At 38.8% G+C, this 6000-nt stretch overlaps 1 protein-coding gene across 7 annotated transcripts in view; it reads right to left on the minus strand.

Moving 5' to 3' along the window:
- KCNJ16 (potassium inwardly rectifying channel subfamily J member 16) overlaps positions 1 to 1264 on the minus strand; it is a 39828-nt gene extending 38564 nt beyond the window's left edge. For 6 of the 7 annotated variants that reach the window (XM_059486003.1, XM_059486005.1, XM_059486006.1 and 3 more), the window contains exon 1: positions 1221 to 1264. The gene's annotated coding sequence lies outside the window, so the exon portion shown is untranslated. The remainder of the gene's footprint in view (positions 1 to 1220) is intronic. The other variant, XM_059486001.1, reaches the window with a different exon arrangement.
- Between the last annotated feature and the right edge of the window lie 4736 nt (positions 1265 to 6000).

Consider the following 6000-nt stretch of genomic DNA (forward strand, 5'->3'; position numbering starts at 1 on the left):
TTCAAAAATGCATAATATTTGTCTGTTACACAACAAAATGATCACCAACATTCTGAATGAAATTTCTGCAAGTACCTGTTTAAACTTTCAATCATCATTCCAATTTCCTTTCTTGCTCTACTTCAGCTAAAGTTCCATTCTATTATTTTCCATGTCAATTTATGTCACAACAAATAAAAAATATACATTTTAGCATGTGAATCCTTCCCTCTGCAGACCAGTTTTGAGCACCCACATAGCACACACATGAAATATTATTTAAAAATAAATATTGGTGATTTAAAAACAAATACTCATTATTTAAAAACAAGTTTTAAAACAAGTATTCCCCCCACACTGACACAGCAATCAGAGCCAATGTGAAATGAGTGTCCCTGTCCTTTTCTGGGCTGTGCCGAGGGAATTTGCCTCAGCAAGGAGTTTCCTGCTAGAATTCACTTTACCCAAGAGCAGAGAGAAAAAACCAAATGTGCTGGAGGGATGTAAATGGTGCAGCTGGGTGGGTGAGCTCAGTGAAAGGACTGATGGAAATGGAGATTTTCCCTAGTGCAGTCCTGCATCTCCACGGGGAGAAGAAGACAAGAATTTGAGTATAAAACATGAAAAGATAAAAATTCTTAGGAGAGAAAGAACCAGTTACGGAGACAAGGCTGTTGGTGTGGAGAAAAAAGCAATGGATGTTGCAATAGGACATGAAATAAAATGATGTGGGCGCTGGAATTCTAAGGTAAGAAGAAGGGAAGTTTATTTTCTGACTTTAACATTTATAGATTTTCAAAAGTGACAATGGATTGGAGGATGAAAGTGCCACCTCTCCAATGACACTGGACAAACTAAAAGTCTATTAAATTTCTCCTTCTCTAGAGAGGAATGTGAAACCAATATTTTTTTACGTAAAAGAGCGTAAGAAACTTCATTACGAAAATATAAACATCAGAAATCTTAGAAGAAATTAAAACAACACGGCAACAAATGGAAAAGAGTGTAACAAGGAATAAATAAATTCACAGTGCAAACTCTTTAACGATGGATACTGACACTTCAATCTGGGCCAAATTAGGATGGAATCAGCTGGATTTATGCAGGGATTTAATTTAAAAGACCCAACAAAGCCAAGCTGGCTGCTGCCAGGCTGTTCTGCCCCAAGAGAAGAGCAGACCCAGGAATGTGCAGCCGCCTTGCCCCGTGCAGGAATGGAAAGGACACAAAAGGAGCTTTACCTTTGCCACCAGGGAGTTCTCTGGAGCCTCCTCTGTGTCTCCTGCCAGCAGCTGTGCAGGAAAACAGGGCCTGGGTTAATAATAAAGGAAGGCAGGAGCTGTGAGCTCCAGAGACTCGGGTTAAACATTGACTCAGGTCCTTGGGAGCGAGCGCCGAGGGGCATCTTGAGGAGGGAGCGGTGCCTTGGGGAGGCTGAGCTGGAACAGAGGCTGGGCAGGGTTACAGAACAAAGCAGTGCCCTCGAGTGCCACCACAGAATGTACTGACAGCAGCCTGAGAGTGGCTGCACAGCTCTGGACTTCATCTGCAGGCAGTTCTGGGGCCTGGGGTGAACTCGGGATGAAAAATGGATTGATATGGATTTGATATCGGCAGCTGAGGGAAAGTGTCCCTGCCCATGGGAGGGGTTGGAATGAGATGAGTTTTAAGGTCCCTTCCAACCCAGTTCTGTGATTCTGTGAGTGCTGATTTAAGCTTCAGGTTGGGTGTTTTGGCGGAGAATTTTAAAAATCAGCTTTGGAGAGAGTGCAGGGAAGAGTCACTGACTTGATTTGGGGTGTGGAACTCTGCTCCTGTGAGGAAAGGCTGAGAGAATTGGGGTTGTTCTGATGCCTTGAGAAGGCTGAGCTGCAGCAGAGGCTGGGCAGAGTCACAGAATAAAGCAGGGATTTATTCAAAGCATCTCCTCCATGGATCCACCTTGGGCAGCACAAGAGCCCAGCCAGGGCTGCACCCAAGGTGAACCAAAATGGTCACAAACTGAACCTAAAATGAACCCAAAATGTTCCCAAAATGAACCCAAGGTGAACCAAAATGGCCCCAAAATGCACGGCCGGGCACGGGGTCTGTCCCTGGGATCAGCTCTGCTCCATTTGCACCTTGCAGTTCATTGTCCCATCCCAGCTTTAGCCCATCCAGTCCCACCCTGCTTGTTTTTCTCTCTCCAGCCCACGGGGTTTGTGCTCCTGGGCTGAGATTTGGATCATTTGTCCTTGGTGCCCAGCTGGAGCAGGAATTGTTTTGTCTCCCTGCTCTGTGCACAGAGCTCAGCATGCCCTGATGTGAGCCCAGCCCCGCACACTGAAGCAGCACAGAACCTGGAACATAGAAAAGCCAAAACCTGAGGCATCAGGAACACCCAACCTGGTCCTCAGCAGCCCCTTCCCAGCTGGGACACACAGGGCAGGCACCTGGGGCCACCCTGCACATCCAGGTGAGGCTCTCAAAGGCATGAAGCAGGAAATTCTCCTAGGTAATAAAAACCCTTCATCATTCAAATGGTTCTGCAAATATTTACCCATGAGATTGGATTTGGAGTTAGCCACTGATAGACAACTTCTGAATAAACAGGTTCAGATTTGTAGTAGAGTCTATTTTTTTTTTCCTGTAAGTGTTTTGTTTCTAGATTAGCATGAGATTAAGGTAAGGACTTCCAGCCTTCACAAGAACTGCAATCTCATTTTCTGTGGAAGTCACAGACCGTGTCCTTTTCTGTGCTGGTGGAATTTGCCTGAGCAAGAAGTTTTCTTCTAGAATTCACTTTACCCAAGAGCAGAGAGAAAAAATCCAAGGTGCAGGATGAATGTAAATGGCACAGCTGGACTGGGTGATCTCAGTGAAAGGACTGATGGAAATACACAACTTCCCAGGGAGGAAAAGATACCTGGAGGAAGGTGAGGGTGGAGCACAACCTTCATCCCTACCCAGGAGCTCTGCAGCATTGGAGAATGGTCTCTGAACCATTCAGGATGGTCCCACCTCCTGCTTTTCCCTTTTCCCATCATGTTCAGGCTGTTTATCGAGGATTAATTCAGGTACTTGAAGATGAATTTAAACCATTTGGATTTCTGGGTCTGGTTCCTGCAATCCCTGCACAGGGACCATGTCTGAAGTTGGATAAGAAAGTAGAGAACCCAAAATCTAAAGGATTGAACAGGAATGAGTTGGTCTGAGGTGAAATGTGCCTAAATCCAAGGTGGGTTTGTATTTAGCTAAAAAAAGGCAGGTTTGACTCTTTTCATGCCAGCTCTGCCCTGACCCGGGAGAGAGGAGAGGACAAAATTCCCTTTTGTGCCTGCCCTGGTGCCACCCTGGGTCCTGTGAGGTGACACCAGTCCCTGCCTGGGCATTTTACAGCCCCAGGTACCCTGGAAACCCAGCCCCACTCTGGTGGCTCTGCAATACAAATTAATAACAATAACTCCACTTGACCGCTTGACAAAAAGCAAACAGCACGGAAAAAGCTGTCTTAAATCTTTCTATCCCACTTCCCCAGACCAAAAAAAAATCTCCAAATGTTATTTCTTTTGGCAGCTGAAACCTAATCCTACCTTGGTTAACAAAACAGAGAGCACAGGAAGCGCTCTGAAGGAATTTCGCATTCCCTGGGACGTCTTTGATCCCACTCCCCTCCCTTTTCCTATCAGGTAATTTTCAAATCTCGACGTTTCCAGTTAGTCTACGGATCTTCTTGTTTTGTCTGCTCCAGGCAAAGCCTTATTTAACTTCCATTTCGGGCATGAAAACCTGCCCTGCATCGAGGCTTTGCTGTTGTGTAAGCTGGAACCTGAGAACTCCAGAATCCAGCAGGGAACCCGACTAAAATTCACAAATTTTTGGGTGGAAAACCAACAATGGTTTTGCTTTTGCACAGGCAAGGGGCATTCAAGCATTACAGAAACCCCAAATAAACCCTTTAAGCATTTTCTCCTGCAGCCACCACTTTTTGTCACTGTTCAACTTTCCGAAATGCTGAGTGAATTTTTTTTTCACCATTCTCCATCTCGATTTTTGTCCATCTGAAATTTGCACAGCTCCAACCAAATTTATGTCTGATTAATATTTGGGGTTCTGGAGGAATGTGTCAACCCTTATTCCAGTCCTACATGGAATGCAAGGATGCATCTCTGATTTGGGAAAAAACCCCAATTAAACAAAATATAATTGAATAAAATGTGGTTTAAAATTTATTTCAAATAAAATACAATACAAATTAATTTAAATTAAATTAAATTAAATAAGTAAATAAATAAATAAATACAATGCAATAAAATAAAATGCAATAAAATGCAATAAAATGCAATAAAATGCAATAAAATGCAATAAAATAAAATAAAATAAAATAAAATAAAATAAAATAAAATAAAATAAAAAAAAATTGATGATTCTGAAACAGCTTAATTACCACAGAGCAGCCTCCTGTTTGTGGCCAAGACAAATTTGGAGAACTCCAAAGCAGGAGGGGACATAAAAATCATAAAAATGTCACCAAGATCATCTCAGAGCAGATAACACAGCAGCCCCTCTGCCTGAAACTGACACTTATAAAATAATGCAATATTTCTGTGGAAGGGAGAATATTTATATTTTTATTTGTACTTCTTACACTCTTCATCTCCACTTTTGCTGTTGTATTTCCACAGATCTCCATGAAATGATTAATGATTTTTTATTTTCAGTTCAATCTTTGTGCTTTCTTATGGAAACAGTCTATTTTGGGGTGAGAGTTCTTCATTAAATAATAATAAAAAAAGCAAGAACAATTAATGAAGTGAAACTGGAATGCCAAACTGTGCTGCATTGTCAGAGCCTTTTATGCAGCTCTTCCTGTAGCCATAATAATAATAATAGTAATAGTACTAGTACTAGTAATGATAATGATAATGATAATGATAATGATAATGATAATGATAATAATAATAATAATAATAATAATAATAATAATAATAATAATAACCACCACCTAAAATTAAAATTAAAACAAAAAATGAAATTAAATTAAATTAAAAATAAAAATAAAGATAAAAATAAAAATAAAATAAAAATAAAAATAAAAATAAAGATAAAAATAAAAATAAAAATAAAAATAAAAATAAAATAAATAAAATAAAATAAAATAAAATAAAATAAATAAAAATAAAAATAAAAATAAAAATAAAATAAAAATAAGAATAAAAATAAAAATAAAATAAAAATAAAAATAAAAATAAAAATTAAAAGTAAAATAAAAATAAAAATAAAAATAAAAATAAAAATAAAAATAAAAATAAAAATAAAAATAAAAATAAAAATAAAAATAAAATTAAAAATAAAAATAAAAATAAAAATAAAAATAAAATAAAAATAAGAATAAAAATAAAAATAAAATAAAAATAAAAATAAAAATTAAAATTAAAAGTAAAATAAAAATAAAACTAAAACTAAAACTAAAACTAAAACTAAAACTAAAACTAAAAATAAAAATAAAAATAAAAATAAAAATAAAAAATAAAAATAAAAATAAAAATAAAATAAAAATAAAATAAAAATGAAAATAAAAATATAGTTTTAGGCTGTGTTTTCCTGTGTGCCTTCCTGGCTTTCCAAGTGCCAGGGCAGGAGCTGTTATTTTGGAAAGCAGCACAATAAATTGACTTTATTGGGCAGACCAGGCTGGTTCTGTGCTGGCCCCGGGGCAGCTGTGGCTGGAGGAAGCCCCAGGCCAAGCACAACACGAGGGAAGCTCAGGAATGTGACCCTGGACTTGGCTCCAGTGCATTCCTCACCTTGCAAGGGAGATTTCACTCTGCAGGAAACTCTCCCTTCTCCTTCATTGACAGCTGCAAAATAAAATAAAAAATTGTTCATCCATCGCGGGTGGGATTCAAACCCAGCTCTGAACCGCAGCAAGAGCTCCCCTCACTGCTGCCCTGGCTCTGCGCTGCATTTTCTGATGCTTTGGTTAAAATTTCAAATATCCTGACACCTGTCACCCCTCTCATTTCTCTCTGCAGATTCTTG

This window comes from Ammospiza nelsoni, chromosome 19 (genome assembly GCF_027579445.1).
Source record: "Ammospiza nelsoni isolate bAmmNel1 chromosome 19, bAmmNel1.pri, whole genome shotgun sequence".
Classification (NCBI taxonomy): domain Eukaryota; kingdom Metazoa; phylum Chordata; class Aves; order Passeriformes; family Passerellidae; genus Ammospiza; species Ammospiza nelsoni.